The sequence below is a fragment of the Heloderma suspectum genome, chromosome 4, assembly GCF_057233095.1.
Source record: "Heloderma suspectum isolate Gila_16-S chromosome 4, 16-S_ref, whole genome shotgun sequence".
Classification (NCBI taxonomy): Eukaryota; Metazoa; Chordata; class Lepidosauria; order Squamata; family Helodermatidae; genus Heloderma; species Heloderma suspectum.
This window is the reverse complement of record NC_139461.1, coordinates 265,821,456-265,840,303: the sequence shown is the minus strand read 5'-3', so window position 1 is coordinate 265,840,303 and position 18,848 is coordinate 265,821,456. Positions and strand designations below refer to the sequence as shown.

General features: G+C 45.9%; 1 protein-coding gene across 2 annotated transcripts in view; it reads right to left on the bottom strand.

The window, feature by feature from the left end:
• Positions 1-6,792, bottom strand: part of LOC146348645 (alpha-1,6-mannosyl-glycoprotein 4-beta-N-acetylglucosaminyltransferase-like) — a 28,095-nt gene extending 21,303 nt beyond the window's left edge. Inside the window, exon 1 of one of the 2 annotated variants that reach the window (XM_084853673.1) lies at positions 166-6,792. The gene's annotated coding sequence lies outside the window, so the exon portion shown is untranslated. The remainder of the gene's footprint in view (positions 1-165) is intronic. The other variant, XM_084853674.1, reaches the window with a different exon arrangement.
• Between the last annotated feature and the right edge of the window lie 12,056 nt (positions 6,793-18,848).

The window sequence follows — 18,848 nt, the reverse complement described above, 5'->3', positions numbered from 1 at the left end:
TTTTTAAAAACAGAAGGATTAAAAAGACTGGAAGAATAAACAGATCTTCACCTGGCACCAAAATGACCATAATATATCCATGAAGCAAGCTTCCCCTGGGAGGGTATTCTACAACCAGTGCACCACTACTAAAAAGTCCCTCTCCTTAGTAGCCTCCTTCCTTACCTCATTTGGTGGGAGTACCCAGAGGAGGGTCGCTGAAGATTATTTTAAGCGTCCACGCCAGTACAAGTACAAGTGTCCAAGCCAGTCCAAGTGGCAGGGGACAGTCTTTCAGGTAATCTGGGACCAAGCCGTCTAGGTTTAAAAGGCTAGTATCACCACTCTGAATTAGGCCTGGAAATAGACTGGAAGGAAGTGCCGATCACAAAACACTGGCCTAATATGATTGTATTGTCCAGTCACTGATAGCAATCTTGCTGCCCTAGTTTGGACCTGCTGAAGTTTCTGGACTGTTTTCAAAGGCAGCTTCAAGTATAATGCACTGCAGTCATCCAAACAAGAGGTTACTGGAATGTTTTTTCCCCCTAATTTTTTAATTTCCATTTACAACAGAGACAAAAAAGAAAAAGAGGGAAAAACAAAAAGAACATAACAAAAAAAGCAAATCGATTCACAATAACTGTTCACAACACCATTAATAAAAAGTAAAGAGGGAAAAGATTCAACACTTCTATTTCGAATATATACGTTAATATAAGCAGTCCATACATCTAAATAAGTATCCAGATGAAATTGACGACTGTAAGATAGTCAACTGTTCAAATGCAGTAAGAACAGTAAGATCTTCAGAGCACTGAATGATTAAGTGATAGATGTTTACCTTTCTAAGCTTGAAGCATGAGTCTCTTTGCAACTGCAAGGGCTCTCAAAGTCCACTTTTGCCCACATCACAGGCATATGATTTAAGAGGTTACCAGAATGTGTATAACTGACCCTAGCATAGAGCAAGTCAATGTGTGAAGAACTTACGGGACCAGCTGAACAGCAAGGTATTTAGCAAGTAATTTTACCATGAGAGCATCAACAGCCAGGTCCAGATTTAGCAAACCACCTAATCAAGCAGAACTAGATTGAGTGCCTCATAATGAGATCAGCCCCAGCAATCAGGAACTTAGATATACATACACCCCAGAGCCAGAGTGATTTCCCTCCAGGTGTCGCATAATTATTGGTAAGTCCATGAGGTAGACGGGAATGTCCCCAACCTTAAGCACTCCAATAAAAAATGACTACAATTACACAATCTATGGAGCAACCACACTTGGAATACTATGTACATTTCTGGCCACTTCACCGCAAATAACCTATTGTAGAGCTGGAAAGAGTGTAGACGAGGGTGACCAAAATGATTAAGGGGATGGAGCTATTCCTTATGACAACAGGTAACAACTTTTGAGACTCTTTGGCTTAGAAAAAAAAGATGAGTAACGGGGGACATGATAGAAATGTAATCAATTATACATGGTGTGGAGAAAGCGGACAAGGAGCGGGGACGGTCTCCCTCTCTCATAATATTAGAACCTGGGGTTATCCATTGAAGCTGAATGGTGGGAGATTCAGAACAGATAAAAGGAAGTACTTCTTCACACACCACATGGTTCAACTATGGAATTTGCTACCACGAGATGTAGTGATGTAGCCATCTAACTTGGATGGCTTTAAAACAGGGTTTTAAATTGGAAGGGTAAGCAGCACGCTAAGTAAGGGGAATGCCCACCATTATTTCCAATCAGTTATTGGAAATAACAGTGGAGATTCTTAGCCATGCTAGCCTGCCCAAGCTCCAGCAAGCTTCTGGGGGTGGGGTAACCAGAGGGAGACCAAGCTTCCGCAAACTGGATTAGGCCCACAGGCCAGACGTTCCCCATACTGGTATTACTTTATATACTCAGATATTCCAAATTATCTCTAATCTGAGATCAGAGATTACACTGGGGATGCAGGCAGCAAGTGGCCGGTACTGGGAGATAACATCCCCTGGAGGAATCCCCAAGGAGGCTGCATGGGCCGGATGAGGAAACTCTGCGGGCCAGATTAGGCCTGTGAGCCAGGGGTTCTGCATCCCTGAGGTAGCATATAGTTTGGCTTGCTTGCATGCCCCCACTCTAAACAGCTACTAAGAGCTTCATATTTTCCTAGATCATCTGCCAAGCCAACATATAAAATGCTGTGCAACAAAGCATCTATTAGGAACAAGTCCACTTAATCTCAATTTAGCCTTAGGAGCCAGGCGTCCATCAACACTAAATGAACTCTTTGGCAGTTTGGAACTGGACAGATGAGTGAAGCCACACTATTTTTCCTCATGGTTTTTTTTTTTAAGCCATCAGCCAACATTTCTCAGCACTGAAAACATGTTCACTTTTGGATTTTCTGCAAATATATAAAAGCCTGCCTGACCCTGTACCTGTCAAATTTCAGAATACAAAAGGAAGGGTGAAAAGCCTTTTCTGCACTTTCATTCACCTCCCTGTGACAAACCTTGAACACTAATAAAATTAGACCAGATATGCAAACCTGGTACATTTGTTTAAATCACTTTCCTAAACTTATTTATGTTTACTTATTTATTACAATTTTAGGCTGCAGCGCTCAAACAACAATAAAACAATGATAATAAAACATCACATAAGAAAATCAGGAAGAAGGGGTAAGAACATAAGAAAAGCCATGCTGGATCAGACCAAGGGTCCATCTAGTCCAGTGGGAAACCCACAAGCAGAAGCACTCTTCCGCCCATGTTCCCCAGCAACTGGTGTACATAGGGATAGTGCCTCTGATATTGGAGGTAGCATATGGCCATCAGGACTAGCAGCCATTGATAGCCTTATCCTCCATGAATTTGTCCAATCCTGTCCAAATTGGTGGCCATCACTACAACTTGTGGAAGTGAAATCCACAGTTTGACTATGTGCTGCATGGAGAAGTACTCTGTATCTGTCTCGGGGTTCTCTGCCCCCATCTGTTGGAGGAAGCCACCTTTCTATGGATCATCATTTCAAGTAACCCCACTCTTTTCCCTGGGTTCTGCCTAAATTGCTCAGTTGCGCCATCTGTAATTGTAACAGCAGTTTTGGGCAGTGGCTGCCCAAGCCAACAGCAGCTAAATTTGTTTGGAATTATTTTTACCTTGCCTGGTAAGCACTCCCTTTTCTACAGCTAGAGAGGGGAAGCACTCTGTTACACAACGTACTGGGATGATAGGATCATGTTGGCCAGTACCACTTAACAGTCTAGCTGCCCTGTTTCGACTAACTGATGTTTACAGACCATTGACAACAGTAGACCCACATATAACACATTGACCGGGTTCAGACAACATGCTAACCCATTGTGGGTCGCATTTGGGAGGGAACCACAGTGGGCTAGTGTGTCATGTGTGGGGTGTTTTGCCCGACTACGATCGGTAAATTAGCCACCCTCAACACCCAACCTCTGCAGAGTTGGTACAGGGCCCCCGGGTGGCTTACCATGTCATCTGTCAGGCATTCTATGGGTAATAAATCTGGGTGACCATAGAGATGGCTGCCTAGCGTGTCCAGAGCTTCCAGTGACGCTCTAGCCCACGCAGCCAAACTCTATGATTGCAGTCACATGGTGATGGCTGGAGTGGCCGGGAGACCCTGTTCCCACCGCGGTGGCCACTGGGATATGCGGCTGTAGTGGCGGAAGGACGATGAGGAGACCATGGAGTGGGTGGGTGAGGGAACCACACTGCCCTACATGGTTCCACACTCATGTGCTGGGTGTGCGTGTTGTGGTTCCCTTACCTCTTCCCACAGCATAGTTCTGCTATCCACCCTCCCCCCATGATCATGTGAATGTGCCAGTTGTAACAATCCAAATAGGAAGTCACCTGTTTGGATTAGCAACTCCTCAGCCCACATCTCCAGATAACCTCTCCCAGCAGTTTCACACAGATACCGGGAAGGGAGGAGGGGATCAAAAACACAGTCCTGTAGCACAACTAACATGGGGCAGAACAATAATTCCCCAGCATGACTTTGTGGCCCTGGCCATCCAAGTAGGAGTAGAACCACTGCAATACAACGCTCCCACTTCTCAGAGGCAGCAGCCTATCCAGAAGATACTAGGGTTGATGGCACTGAAAACCGCTGAGAGGTCTAAGAGAATCAACAGGGTTGGATTCTTCCTGTCCTTCTCCCAGCACAGGTCACCCCACAGCATGACCAAGGTGAGTTTCTGTTCCAAAACCAGGCCTGAAGCCAGACTGAAGTGAATCCTATGAATATTTATGTGGGAGTACGTTCCATTGAACTAAGTGGGACTTACTTCTGAGTAGACACACTTAGGATTGCACTTTTTAAAAAGACACTTTACCACATTCTAAGACTGAACACAAGGCTCTTTTGTCCACTTTCATTTATAAACATCAATCTGAACTGCCACATGGCAGAAAAAAAATACCCTTTTTAGATTCATTCTGCAGCTTGTGCAAGGAGCCAGTTCAAATTAGTAACTCAGTTCTTGCAAAGTTTCTCTTACTATTTAAGAAACTGCAGCGAAGAAAACAAATGGTCCCCGAAAGAGACCAGAACAGCAGCAAAATAGGTAAGGCTCAAAAGAAGGCACGCGAGTAGCCATAACAGCTGCATCCTCTCTCTCAAAGTAGTGGTGCTGGGAAATCTGTAAGATCGCAGCCTTTCAGAGCAAGCATGCATAGGATTGGGCTGCACATCTGCCAACAGGACCAGAGCGGCTCTGTGCAGTGAACACACGGCCAGTCCTTGTACTTCATTTTCTACAACCTCCCAGTGCCAAAGAAACAGCATTGGCACAGCCGTTACCGAAAATCCATTGCTCCGTGCATTTGGGAGTCAGACTTTGGTGTCTCAAACTGGCCTTTGTCCCAGCAATACACAGCCGAGCCTACCTCTCTACTCTCTGGTCCCGTGGATTTCCTTCCAACGGCGCCAGAGTACACTGAAGGCTGGAGGGGGAGCGCGGACAGGATCCCGAGACGCACGTTCCATTTTGAGGTCAGGCCTTCCACAGAAGACCAGCTTTTAAAGTCTCCCAGCTCCCTCGGTCAAGGAGGAGGCCACACCCCAGCCAAGGGCAGGCAGGATTCAGGACGCAGGCGGGCAGGCAGGATTCAGGACGCAGGCGGGCAGGCAGGATTCAGGACGCAGGCGGGCAGGCTCTTCCAAGAGCCGCGTGTTGCGCTAGGACTGCCGAGACCACCCTCTCCGCGGGTTGCTGCGCAAGGCGCAGGAGCTCTCAAGCCTCTGCTGTCGGAGAGGGAGGCGCCCTCCGCCCCCGCCTCGCGGGGCTAAAAGCCCCCCGCGGCGCTCTTCCTGTGCTGCTGACGCTCTGAGTAAGCAGTCGCCCCTTCTCCGTAGCTCTCAGCGCGGGGCGCTGCCCGGTGGGTGCGGCCGCGCTCCTCCATCGCGAAGCGCGGCACTCAAGGAAGGGACCCGGTCCGAGGCTTCCCCGTTGGCCAAAGGCAGAGCCAGTAAGGCCCTTGCTGTGCGTTACAGAAAAGCCAGCAAATGCGAGGGGGCCGGGGGGGGCGCCTCTTTCGCTCTGAGACACTGACGCCCAGAGCAGGAGGAACGTTCGCGGGCGACAGCCCAGAGCCTTCCCGGAAGGGAAGCGGGGAGGAATGGGAAAGCTGCGCGGTTCTCCCCCACCCACTCGCCGCCTCCCCCTCTCCTGCCTCGCCCAGCGGCCGAGCCCGGCGTGCTTTCCACGGGCTTCGTTCAACGGCTCCCGTCTGCTGCTGCTCCTCCTCCTCTCACGTGCTCAGCAAGTTTGGTCCAAGACTCCCAAGTCCGTGCTGCGGGCCTCCTCCTCTCGTCCCCGCCGTCCCCGTGTCGCGTCTCCTCCCGCTCTTCGCCAGCTCCGCAGCTTGCCGCCGCCGATCTCCGCGCTGCCTGCGCGTTCGCTCAAACTTTGTCTCCCGCCGCCCCTCTTTTCTCCTCTCCCGCCGCATCACTGGGGAGACGTGATCTGCAATCGCACACGCGACACACACCCTCCCTCTCCAGCCCCAAACGTGTTGCTTCAGGCTCCTGTGAAGTCAAGGGCGGGCCGGCGGGGTCTACTTCCCTGTAAATTTGCCAAGGGTGCCCAGCCCTGCTGTTTGAATATTTGCGTAATAACTGACAATTGAGGCCTAGGCATGTTTACTCAGATGAACGGGGCATAGTATTCTTTGGACCTCACTCTCAGGAAAGTGTGGGTAGGATTGCAGCCTGAAAGAGCGAGTGAGAGGAAAAGAGGTGGGGCGGAAGCAGAATTCCATAGGAACATAGGAAGTTGCCTTATACTGGCTCAGACCCACTGTCCCTCTAGCCCAGTATGGTTGACACTGACTGGCAGTGGCTATGCAGGGGTTCAGACAGGGTTTTTTCCAGCTCTTCCTGGAGATGCCAGGATTGAACCCTGCGACCTTCTGCATGCAAAGCAGGTGTGCAACTACTGAGCCGTGCCTGCCCCCAAAGGAAAGACAAAAAGACAGACAAAAAGGTTTGGCAGAGAAAAGAGAACAGAAAGAAGGAGTGCATGCTTGCCTGTGTGTGAGAGACAGGGCTTCTTCACATGAAGCTTTTACCGTTGAGATTGCTCACTCATGGAAGTTTGTGGGCCCTTTAGATGAGGTTGCGAACTTCCAGGGTGTCTCCTGCGCTAAATGACCTTCGTTCCATTTTTAAATAGATTGGAGATAATGAGCTATCAAATTGCCCCGCTTGTGTTCCTCTTGAGTTCCCTCCGTGAAAAAGGAAAAGCCGCAAAAAGAGGAGCTAGACCAATGAAACATATGGAAGACTCAGAGAAGGGAGAGAAGGAAGGGGAAAGGGCGGGGAGGGGGAAAGGAAGTACATGTAAAGGGACCCCGTTGTGATCCTGCATTTAAAATGGAAGCAGAAAGCCCCCTTTTAAATGTGGGATTTTAGGCTGGTGTAGAGCTCAGAAAGAGGGAGGGAGGGGTAGGAGGGAGAGAATTAATCAAAATGAGACATCCCAAGGGAGGAGGACAAGCGGAGGGAAGACACAAAGCAATGGGACCAGTTTTGAAACTCTTTGGTGAGCAAGTTATAGTTTTACAGCATTCTACTCAGAAGTAAGTCCTACTGCAGGCAACAGGGCTTCTAGGTAAGCGGGTATATGGTTGGTAGGGATGGGTGGATTCCCTACCTGCTGGTCCGCGGGGAATCCGCCCGCTGGGGGAGGCGATCTGTTCCTCCCCCCAGAATCTTCTTTGGCCGGCTCTGCTCCACGGTGATTCTGCAGAGCTGCCGGCCAGCTCCGAATTGCCCGCACTACGGCTGCCATGCCATACGGCTGGCTGAGGAGCATTGACTGCAGATGCAAATGGCATCCAGGATGCCGTTTGCAACCATAAAGGTCTTAATTTAAGGTAAATGCAGCTGTAAATGGCTGCATTTCGCTTAAACTAAGACCTTTACGGCTGCAAATGGCGTCCTGGACACTATTTGCATCCCCGCTTTTCACTGACACGATAGGCTACACAAATATTTGCATGGCCTATCACATAAAACAGGGATGCAAATGGCTGCATTTAGCTTAAACTAAGACCTTTATGGCCGCAAATGGTGTCCTGGACGCCATTTGTGTCTCTGTTTTACATGATAGGCCATGCAAATATTTGCGTAGGCTATCACGTGAATGAAAAGCAGGGCCGCAAATGGCATCCTGATGCCATTTGCGTCTGCAGTCAATCCCCTTCAGCCAGCAATATGACATGGCGGCCGTATCGCTGGCAATCTGGAGCCGGAGGATCCGGCCGAAGAGGATTCTGCGGGGAGGTGGAAGTAAGTGTTCCGTTCTGCCACGGACTCCATGGGGCTGGATTCTTTAGAATCCGGCCTCATTGGAGTCTGTGACAGAATTCTCCGCCATCCCTAATGGTTGGGGCCTTAATCTCCAGCATGGTGCAGCTGATAGGGTTAGGCTAGGGATTCTCTACACATCCTTGGGTGTTTCACTGAAAGCTACATTGTTGTGGCCTTCTTTTGCCAGTGGACCCTGATTATGCTTCGTTCGTGCCTTCTTATGAAGGGATTTCTGACTGAAACTTGGGGTCACCCAGTAAATCTAATGGGAAGCACAGCAGGCTGAGGACAGACAAAAAGAAAGGCCTTCTTCACATATGATATGTTCACTTAATTGCAATTTGTTACCAGCAGTTGTGTTACCCATGGGCTCAGATGGCTTTAGAAGGGAATTAAACGCATTCATGGAGGATGGGAGCATTAGGGTGCAATCCTATGCATGTTTAGGAAGAAAAAAGTTTTACAGTTCCTAGCATTCCCCAGCCAGCTGAAGGACATTTTTCTGTCTAAGCAGCATGGCTGGCTGGCTGGAGGAATGCAGGGAGTTGTGGGACTTTTTTCAGTCTAAACATGCATAGGATTGCACCCTTAATTAATATTAGCCATGATAGATGAAGAGAGCCTCCAAGTTCATAGGCAGTAGATCAGAATTCCAGATGCTTAGGGCATAGGTGGGGGGGCATGCTGGGGGCTGCAGGAGGAGGGGGAATCAATTCTTCCAGAGGTGTCTATTCTGCTGGCAGACAGACACCACTGGATATGACCCTAAGTGTACAGAGGATTGCATCTTTCATAAATACTGGTGAAGGTGTCCTTTGAAAAGTTAGGTTTTTTGCCTATACTATTTCTGATAAAGAAAACAAAAGGATGGGAATGGTTAATTTTGTGGGTGACTGCACTGTGTAAGGGTAAGAAATTCTCTTTTACAAGTGACTAAAGAGCAAACAAAACTTAATAAACTGTAGGTAGTAAGGTAGTGAAATCTGAGCAGGGTGACAGCAGTGGTTTGAGTGGTGGTTTGTTCATTTGTGTGCTTTTGTTTGTAGGATAGCTCTCAAGCCATATTTCTGGGTCAATGAACAATTCTTCCAGGAACATGATAAGGCAAGGATTATTCATTTCCTTGATTTCTAATGGGGAAAACCCCCCAAACAGAATTATAAAAAGGAGGAGGGCAAAAATTCATTTCTGTTGTTCTTTGTTGACCCTGATGATTAAAGATGCACAACAGGACTCTCCCTACTTTGAGCGTTTGGTGGAATTATTCAAGCCAGAGTAAAGGATATGTGGATATTCTGTGTCAGAATGAGACACAAGTCACCTTTTCCCCTGTGACAGAGAGAGCCTAGGAGCTTCAGGCAAGAATAACTGTGTGTGTGTATTGGCAGCAGATGCTATTTTCCATTCACTTAGTATCTGGCACTAGAATCCCCACCGTAGGCCTGTCTGGCTTACAAGTCGATAAAGTACTTTGTTAGCCCCTGGAATAGAATTTGTATGTTGAATTGAAAGAGCTTTAATGGAGGCAGTGGTCAGTGGGTGGGGAACTGATGTGGGAAGAGGGGAATGGGTGGAGGGGAAGCATCAGCTGGTACAGAATGAAGTGGCTGGACTGCCCCCTAATGGCCATGGATTACTTTGGAGCAAGTAGGTGCTCTGAAGTATGACAAGGGGCTTCTTCACACAGAGCTTTTATCCTGCTATTGAGACTGGTTACTCATGGAAGTTTGCGGGTCCTTTTGGTAATGTTATTAACCACCAGGGCATCTCCCGCACTAAATGACCTTTATTCAATTTTTTAAAAGATCGGAGATAATGAGCAGTTCCCTCAAGTAAAAAAGGAAAAGTCCCAATAAGAGGAGCTAGACCACAGCACCATCTAGTGCCTGTATAATGAAAGATATGGAAGACTCAGATAAGGGGGAAAGGGGTGGGTAGGGAGGAAGCACATGTAAAGGGTGTCCGTGTGATCCTGCATTTAAAACGGAAGCAGAAAGCCGCATTTTAAATGTGGGATTTTAGGCTGGTGTAGAGATGTTCTTGGCTCCTCTGGGCACAATTCAAGTTTCCGGGACAGAATGCCCATTAAAACAGCCTTCCCCAACCTGATGCCTTCCAGATGTATTGGACTACACCTCTCATGCTGACTGGAGGATGCTGAGAGTTGTCGTTCAACATATTTGGGGAAGGCTGCATTAATATATAAAATACAGAAAATAAAGCAAATCAAATTTATCTGATTAACTGAAGCCAATGAAAACCATCCTAACCTTTTTGAAAAGGTGCTTTGAAGGTGTTCCCATAAAAAAGAACTTCTCAGATGAATCTGTGGGGCAAGGATGGAAATTACATAGCTGTAAAATGGTGAAACATCAAGTTTACAGGGGCCACCGGAGTGTCTGGCTGAGCAGGGGTTGGACTCTAGCAGTACAATCCAATACGACAATGGAACCCATGACCTAGGGAGGTGGTGGGCTCTCCCACGCTGGAGGCATTGAAGATGAGGCTGGACAGCCACCTGTCAGGGATGCTCTGACTTGAATTCCTGCACTGAGCAGGGGGTTGGACTCGATGGTCTTATAGGCCCCTTCCAACCCTACTAGTCTATGATTATGAATTCTATACGTGTCTACTCACTTCAATGGGACGTACTCTGAAGTGTGTATACTCTCTTACCTGGGAGTAAGCCTCACTGAACTCAATGGGGCTTACCTCAGAGTAGACAATGTGTAGCATCCCAGCTCTAGGTCCAGCTGGACCACACTTGCTCCAACCCAAAAGTTACCCACTGGGTGTTTCCCTAGTCAGGGAAACATAAACTTGGCTGACTTGTGCAGCTATTTGTGGTGTAACACACACTAGGTCCAGCACTAGAGCTCCACTCTGGGGGAAAAGTTCCTCAGATGTACCAGTGGTTTCTGAAGTCACAGCTGGTTTCTGAGCTCATTTAGGCTAGTGGGTGTTACCTGCACGGAAGAGAAAATTGAGAATATTGAGAAGAGAATATTGGAGACCCAACATATGGCAGAATTTCACACAAGATGCATTTAATTACTCTGGATTACATTTTGCAAGGAACCATCACAAAAGTGCTTGCATTCTGGTGGTATGCTTCTGTAAGTGGAGAAGGTAGCTCTTTTCTCCTATACTCTGTATACCTTTGATGTGGCCTGAGGAAAGTTTAAAGGATATTCCTTCCATGCATTTTGTAAATGAGGTAGGGATAGTAGTTGTCTCACATGAAAAAAGATAAAGAAGCATGGATGGAAAATATGAGCTAACAGAGAAGGTGAGTCACACAACTTCATTGAAATGAATAGTAACTCAATGGAAAGACAGTGAAAGGGGAGATCAGAAATGTTATTACTGGAAGGCCTTTCAGCTCATGGCTAAAGGCTATTGACTTTTTCAATCTGCGATCCATTCTAAAATTTAGCTTTGATCCTGGAACAAAATTAGGGTTCTGATTTTTGTTCTGACCAACAGTTCTTTATAACTCAAACATTTGCATAATCTTTTGCCAACAGAAAGATTGAACTGTTCACATGAACTAATTTTATAACAGTAGTTTTTAACAATGCTTTTTTTGTTTGGCCCAGAATTAGTGTGAGTTTTTAGATTCGTGGAGTTTCCTCCTATTGTAAGATGGGAATATTGGGAGAAGGCCCTTTGTTGTTCAGTCGTTCAGTCGTGTCCGACTCTTCGTGACCCCATGGCCCATAGCACGCCAGGCCTTCCTGTCCTGCGCTCTCTCCCGGAGCATGCGCAAGTCCATACTCATTGCATCGGTGATGCTATCTAGCCATCTCATCCTCTGCCGTCCCCTTCTCCTTTTGCCTTCAGTCTTTCCCAGCATCAGGGTCTTTTCCAGAGAGTTTTCTCTTCGCATTAGGTGGCCAAAATATTGGAGCTTCAGCTTCAGTATCTGTCCTTCCAATGAGCACTCAGGGTTGATTTCCTTTAGGATGGACTGATTTGACCTCCTTGCAGTCCAGGGGACTCGTAAGAGTCTTCTCCAGCACCACAGTTCGAAAGCATCAATTCTTCGGCGCTCAGCCTTCCTTATAGTCCAGCTCTCACAGCCATACATTACTACTGGGAAAACCATAGCTTTGATTAGACGGACCTTTGTCGGCAAGGTGATGTCTCTGCTTCTTACTATGCTGTCTAGGTTTGCCATAGCTTTCCTCCCAAGGAGCAAGCGTCTTTTAATTTCATGGCTACAGTCACCGTCTGCGGTGATCTTGGAGCCCAAGAAAGTAAAATCTGTCACTGCTTCCATTTCTTCCCCTTCTATATGCCAGGAAGTGATGGGGCCAGATGCCATGATCTTAGTTTTTTTAATGTTGAGTTTCACACCAGCTTTTGCACTCTCCTCTTTCACCCTCAACAAGAGGTTCTTTAGATCCTCCTCGCTTTCTGCCATTAGGGTGGTATCGTCTGCATATCGGAGGTTGTTGATAATTCTCCCAGCAATCTTAATTCCGACCTCTGATTCATCCAACCCGGCATTTCTCATGATGTACTCTGCATATAAGTTAAATAAGCAGGGTGACAATATGCAGCCTTGTCGTACTCCTTTCCCAATTTTGAACCAATCGGTTGTTCCATGTCTGGTTCTTACTGTTGCTTCTTGACCCTCGTACAGGTTTCTCAGGAGACAGGGAAGGTGGTCTGGTACCCCCATCTCTTTCAGAATTTGCCACATTTTGTTGTGATCCACACAATCAAAGGCTTTAGCGTAGTCAATGAAGCAGAAATAGACGTTTTTCTGGAATTCTCTTGCTTTCTCCATGATGCAGTGAATGTTGGCGATTTGATCTCTAGTTCCTCTGCCTCTTCGAAACCCAGCTTGTACTTCCGGTAGTTCTCGGTTCGCATACTGCTGAAGCCTAGCTTGTAGGATTTTGAGCATCACCTTGCTGGCATGTGAAATGAGTGCAATTGTGCGGTAGTTTGAACACTCTTTGGCATTGCCCTTCTTTGGAATTGGAATGTAAACTGACCTTTTCCAGTCTTGCGGCCATTGTTGAGTGTTCCAAATTTGTTGGCATATTGAATACAGCACTTTAACAGCATCATCTTTTAGGATTTTAAATAGCTCAGCTGGAATACTGTCATCTCCGCTAGCTTTGTTGTTAGTAATGCTTCCTAAGGCCCACTTGACTTCACTCTCTAGGATGTCCGGCTCAAGTTCAGTGACCGCACTATCATGGCTATCAGGGACATTCAGATCTTTCCTGTATAGTTCTTCTGTGTATTCTTTCCACCTCTTCTTAATCTCATCTACTTCTGTTAGGTCCCTGCCTTCTTTGTCCTTTATCATGCCCGTCTTTGCACAAAACGTTCCCTTGAGATCTCCGATTTTCTTGAAGAGATCTCTAGTCTTTCCCATTCTGTTGTTTTCCTCGATTTCTTTGCATTGTTCATTTAAGAAGGCCTTCTTGTCTCTCCTTGCTATTCTCTGGAAATCTGCATTCAGTTGGCTATATCTTCCCCTTTCTCCCTTGCTTTTCGCTTCCCTTCTTTCCTCAGCTACTTGTAAAGCCTCATCAGACAGCCACTTGGCTTTCTTGCATTTCTTTTTCTTTGGGATGGATTGAGTTGCTGCCTCCTGAACAATGTTACGGACCTCCGTCCATAGTTCCTCAGGCACTCTGTCTATCAGGTCTAATCCCTGAAATCTATTCCTCACCTCCACTGTATATTCATAAGAGATATGATTGAGGTCATACCTGAATGGTTTAGTGGTTTTCCCTACGTTCTTCAATTTAAGCTGAAATTTTGCAACAAGAAGCTCATGATCTGAGCCACAGTCAGCTCCTGGTCTTGTTTTTACTGACTGTATAGAGCTTCTCCATCTTTGGCTGCAAAGGACATAATCAATCTGATTTTGATATTGACCATCTGGTGATGTCCATGTGTAGAGTCACCTCTTGTGCTGTTGGAAAAGAGTGTTTGCTATGATCAGCGTGTTCTCTTGGCAAAACTCTATCAGCTTTTGTCCTGCTTCATTTTGTACACCAAGGCCATGCCTGCCTGTTATCCCAGTGATTTCTTGACTTCCTACTTTAGCATTCCAATCCCCTATGATGAAGAGGACATCTTTTTTTGGTGTTAGTTCTAGAAGGTGTTGTAGGTCTTCACAGAACCGATCAACCTCAGCTTCTTCGGCATCAGTGCTTGGGGCATAGACTGGAATTACTGTGATGTTGAATGGTTTGCCTTGGATTCGTACTGAGATCATTCTATCATTTTTAAGATTGTACCCCAGTACTGCTTTTCCCACCCTTTTGTTGACTATGAGTGCTACTCCATTTCTTCTAAGGGATTCTTGCCCACAATAGTAGATATGATGGTCACCTGAATTAAATTTGCCCATGCCTGTCCATTTTAGTTCGCTGATTCCCAAGATGTCGATGTTCAATCTTGCCATCTCATGTTTGACCACCTCCAGCTTACCTTGATTCATTGATCTGACATTCCAGGTTCCTAAACAATATTGTTCTTTACAGCATCGGATTTTCTTTTCACCACCAGACACATCCACAGCTGAGTGTCCTTTCGGCTTTGGCCCAGCCGCTTCACTCTTTCTGGCGCTACTTGGAAATACCCTCTGCTCTTCCCCAGTAGTATATTGGACACCTTCCAACCTGAGGGGCTCATCTTCCGGAGTCATCTCTTTTAGCCTTGTGATACGTTCCATGGGGTTTTCTTGGCAAGAATACTGGAGTGGGTTGCCATTTCCTTCTCCAGTGGACCACATTTTGTCAGAACTCTCTGCCATGACCTGTCCGTCTTGGGTGGCCCTGCACGGCATAGCTTATGGCTTCACTGAGTTACGCAAGCCCCTTCGCCACAACAAGGCAGTGATCCATGAAGGGGGAGAAGGCCCTAGGGCTGCCCATATTTTTTTTCAGCAAGGGCTCCTGTACTTTTAACAGTTGCATGACAAACGGAAACTCAGTACATGTCCCACTTGGTAGCACAAGCAGAGGAGTAGTGTGAGCCAAAACACCGGGGTGCTTCCAGATGAGTCTTTTATTGTACAATTGCCCTGCCTTGTTCACAGAATTTTACAGGGGACTTCTAGACAGAAGGCTCCTAGCCATGCAAACTCATTACTGTTCCAGTGTAAGGTACAAGTGGAACTGCAATGGACTTTCTACACAGCAAGGGCTTTAGCGGGTTTTGTATGAGCACATCTTGCTATGTTCTGTCTATAACAGGGAAGAGCAACTTGTAGGCCAAAATATCTGGAGGGCCACAACTTCCACCAGCTCTAGCCAGCATAGCCATTAGTGACGGATGATGGGGGTTATAAGCCAAAACATCGGGAGGCCCACAAGCTACCCACCCCTGGTCTACACAAATGGGACATAGCTCAGTTGGTAAGGAGTTGCAGGACATTAAATGGTTCTGCAGCAGGAAATGTAGGGAGAACAGTAGAGAAAGAAGGAGAATCCATGACAGGTCATCCACTTTCCCCAGGAACCGCTCCTCCCGTCCTGTGTTTTCCTGGCCATGCCTTCAAAGAGATTGGAATGCTACCCTGCTCTTTCCCTCCTTAATGGATTTTATTAGGAAAAACAAAATGGAACACTAAGAAAACATGGGAGGCTTACAGGAGGGTGATGACATCATGTGGACAACTTGTTAATGTGAGTGAATGAGGCATGGCTATGGTCTTGCCTGGAAGCACCCATCATGTTCCATGTATAAAGCTGTGGTTTCCCACATTTCTTCCATCTTTTTTTCTTTCCACAAAAAATCCATTAAGAAGGAAAGAACGGAATACCTGCACAATACCTTTTGACTGATAGCACTAGGATCTGCCCATCTGGAAGCACCCCAGCTCTGTATGAATTGTAGGGGAGTAGATGCTGAAAAAATACATAGGGTGTTCCCCCACCCCTGTCCTGGCCTTCAATTGCAGCTACATACATATCTGGAGGAGATTAGATATTCCCCTAGGTTGCTTCCACACTAGAGCCCTTTAGCATGGCTAAGGCATTGCTTTTCCACAATTAGCTAGAAGTGGAATTAAAATGGCGGTTTCACACAAGCAATATTATTGAGTAATGCCCTTGCATGTGGCCAAGAACCTTGTATATTGCTTATCCATAAGTCAGGCCCATTATATCACAATGTTAATTAGAAGTTTCTTCCTTACAGGTTCAGTGCATTTAATTGCTTCTTTCTGGGTGGGGGATTCATAATGAACAGCCAATTAATTGCCCCTTAAGTAGCCTCTTGTAACAGTCCCAATGCCAGTTCTTGTTTCTTGGGGATGGGTGGGTTAATTACTGTAATATTTTTATTTTTCTATAGCAAAGTAACGTTATTCTTGCTATAAAAAATGGAAAGGAGGAAAAAGAGGGAATCAGCATTTTAAAATTTATTAGTGTATTTATATAGCTGCCCAATAACAGAAGTTTTCAGGATGGCTCACAAACAAATACAATATCAAAACACAGGATAAAACTATAAAAACTAACCAAGGATTTTAAACTTAGGGTGCTTCTAGATGAGTCTTTTATTGTGCAATCATCCTGCCTCATTGAAAGAGTGTTATCAGAGGTGTAGACGTCATCACCTTCCACTTGTAACATTCCCATGTTTTCCAACTGCTTCCACCTTTTTTCTTACCAGAGAAGATCTGTTAAGGAGAGAATGACAGAATAGCTGCACAATGTCTTTTTGTAGAGCTAGGAGCCGTCTGTCTGGAAACACTGAGAGAGCCAGGCAAAAAGCCATAAATTATTTTAAAGGCTTGGGTAAATAAAAAGATCTTCATCTGGTGCCAAAAAGACAGTAAGTATGGCTCTGGATGAGTGTCTCTGGGAAGCCTGTTCCCTAGCCAGGAACAGCCTTTCTAGAGAACAAGGAGCCTCCCAAGGAGCCTCCTATATGGGAAAAGATGGGTTTTCAGCACTTTCCAGAATTGGGCCTGGAAAGAGACTATAAGCCAGTGCAGCTGACAAAGCACTCACGTAACGTGGTCAAAATGTACAGTCCAGGCTAATAATCTTGTGGCCCTATTTTGGACCAACTGTAGTTTCCAAACTGTTTTTAAAGGCAGCTTCATGTACAATGCATTGCAGTAGTCTAAAACATGGATAATATTGGCCAAGCTGTCTCTATCCAGGTAAAGTTGCACCTGGCGTATCAGCCAAAGCTGATAAAAGGGGCTCTGAGCCACAGAGGTCACTCTGGCCTCCAATGCCAATGCTGGATCAATTATGCCTTTATTTATGTCAAGTATTTTTATCCTATTACCCAAAAAAAGCTCCCAGAGTAGCTACAATCAGTCAGTAAAATAAGACAGCTCCTGCCCACAGGCTTAGATTCTAAAAAGACAGGACTCATGAGGAAAAGGAGATGGGGAGAAAAGAGGATGCACCCCCAGTTGCGAACCTGATCGCTTAGGGGGAATGCAGCCCCATCTAAAATAGGCAAACACTATTCACCCAAGTGGATGAGCTATCGACCAACAGTACTTCCATCTTGTCTGGACTGAGTCTCAGATTATTTGCCCTCATCCAGTCCAGTCCATCACCATGCCCAAGCACTGATTCAAGACAGACCTCCCACTGGAACAGAAACTGATATTGGGATAATTAATAGGTTATTCTTCACTCATCCTCCATTTACGCTCATCAGAAAGCAATAAAATGGGCTGAACCTACAAACAGGATGTGTTTAATTAAAAACCCTTAAAAGCCTCCTTATTTGTATGTATTTATTGACCATTCCTATCCCACCTTTCGCTCAAATATTTTGGCCACCTAATGCGAAGACAAAATATTTTGGCCACCTGAAAAAGACCCTGATGCTGGGAAACATTGAAGGCAAAAGGAGAAGGGGACGGCAGAGGATGAGATGGCTAGATAGCATCACCGATGCAATGAATATGGACCTGAGCACACTCCGGGAGAGAGCACAGGACAGGAAGGCCTGGCGTGCTATGGTCCATGGAGTCACGAAGAGTCGGACACGACTGAATGACTGAACAACAACAACAACAATCCCATCTTTCTATGATAAAATCAAACTCAAAGTGGCTTACAAATAAGAAAATAAATCATGAAAATTGAAAAACAATCCTATCAATAAAATAAACAGCAATTAAAACAGCATCATACCAGACTGAAAATCTATCAGAAGGTCTGACTAAAAAGTGCTTGCTGGAATAAAGCCATCTTAAAAGAACAAGTTTAAGGAGAACAAAGGGGCTTTGTCCACACACCATAGGCAAGTGCTATAATTGTGTTTTATGCAATTCCCCTGGCTCCCAAGTGTTGAAAGGACAACAAAAAAAGCACTGCAATGCAACAGGTCAACAACTAAGAGCACAATCCTAGCACATTTAGACAGAAAAAAGCCCTACAACTGGGAGTTTTTCTGCCTAAACATTCATAGGATTGCACCCTTAGTCATTTTGATGCTCTGTTAAAAGTGAGTGAAAAAAGCAAGATAAAAGGCTTAGTGTAGAGGGCATTTTAGGTTTACTCAAAGCTTTAACGATTTCAGGCTCTGCTCTTAAAATGATTTAAAAATGAAAGAGCTAATGTTAGAAGTCGCCTGCAGATCAGAACAGAGAACAGTAAGACCCACTGGTGGATCTGGAATAAGCTCCCTTGGCAGTTCACAAAAACTGAAACCACTGAGTGCAGCATAAAACAATATAAAATATGAAATTTTAAAACCACAATATAACAGTACAACCAGAATAAAAACCTATCAGCAATGCAGAGATTTAAAATACAGATTTAAATCTGTCGCCTACGCAGGGGATTCACCCTGCCACATGGTAAGGCCAGCCCTGCTCTTTCCATATCATTTTCAGGTGTAGTTGAGCAAAGCCACACTTTGCTCCAATGGCCAGTTGTCTTGGAACTGCAGAGCTGACGAGAAGAAGACTCTGGCCTCTGCCAGTGTCCAGGGGACCAAGGCTCACTGGGAAGTTGTACCCATTTTCTCCCAAGAAGAACATCATGGTAGGGGGAGACCAAGCTGGCCCCA